Here is a 296-nt window from a genome sequence, read left to right as displayed (position 1 = left end):
GAGTCAGTCTGAGTCAGTTTGAGTTAGTCTGATTCAGTCTGAGGCAGTCAGTCTGAGTCAGTCAGTTTGAGTCAGTCTAAGTCAGTCAGAGTCAGTCAATTTGAGTCAGTCTGTGTGAGTCAGTCTGAGTAAGTTTGAGTCAGTCAGTCTGAGTCAGTCTGTGAGTGAGTGTGAGTCAGTCAGTCTGAGTCAGTCAGTCTGAGTCAGTCTGACTCAGTCAGTCTGTGTGAGTCAGTTTGAGTCAGTCTGAGTCAGTCAGTCAGTCTAAGTCAGTCAATCTGAGTCAGTCTGAGTCA

The sequence above is a fragment of the Micropterus dolomieu genome, linkage group LG18 (assembly GCF_021292245.1).
Source record: "Micropterus dolomieu isolate WLL.071019.BEF.003 ecotype Adirondacks linkage group LG18, ASM2129224v1, whole genome shotgun sequence".
NCBI lineage: Eukaryota > Metazoa > Chordata > Actinopteri > Centrarchiformes > Centrarchidae > Micropterus > Micropterus dolomieu.
Note: the sequence above shows the minus strand (reverse complement) of the source record.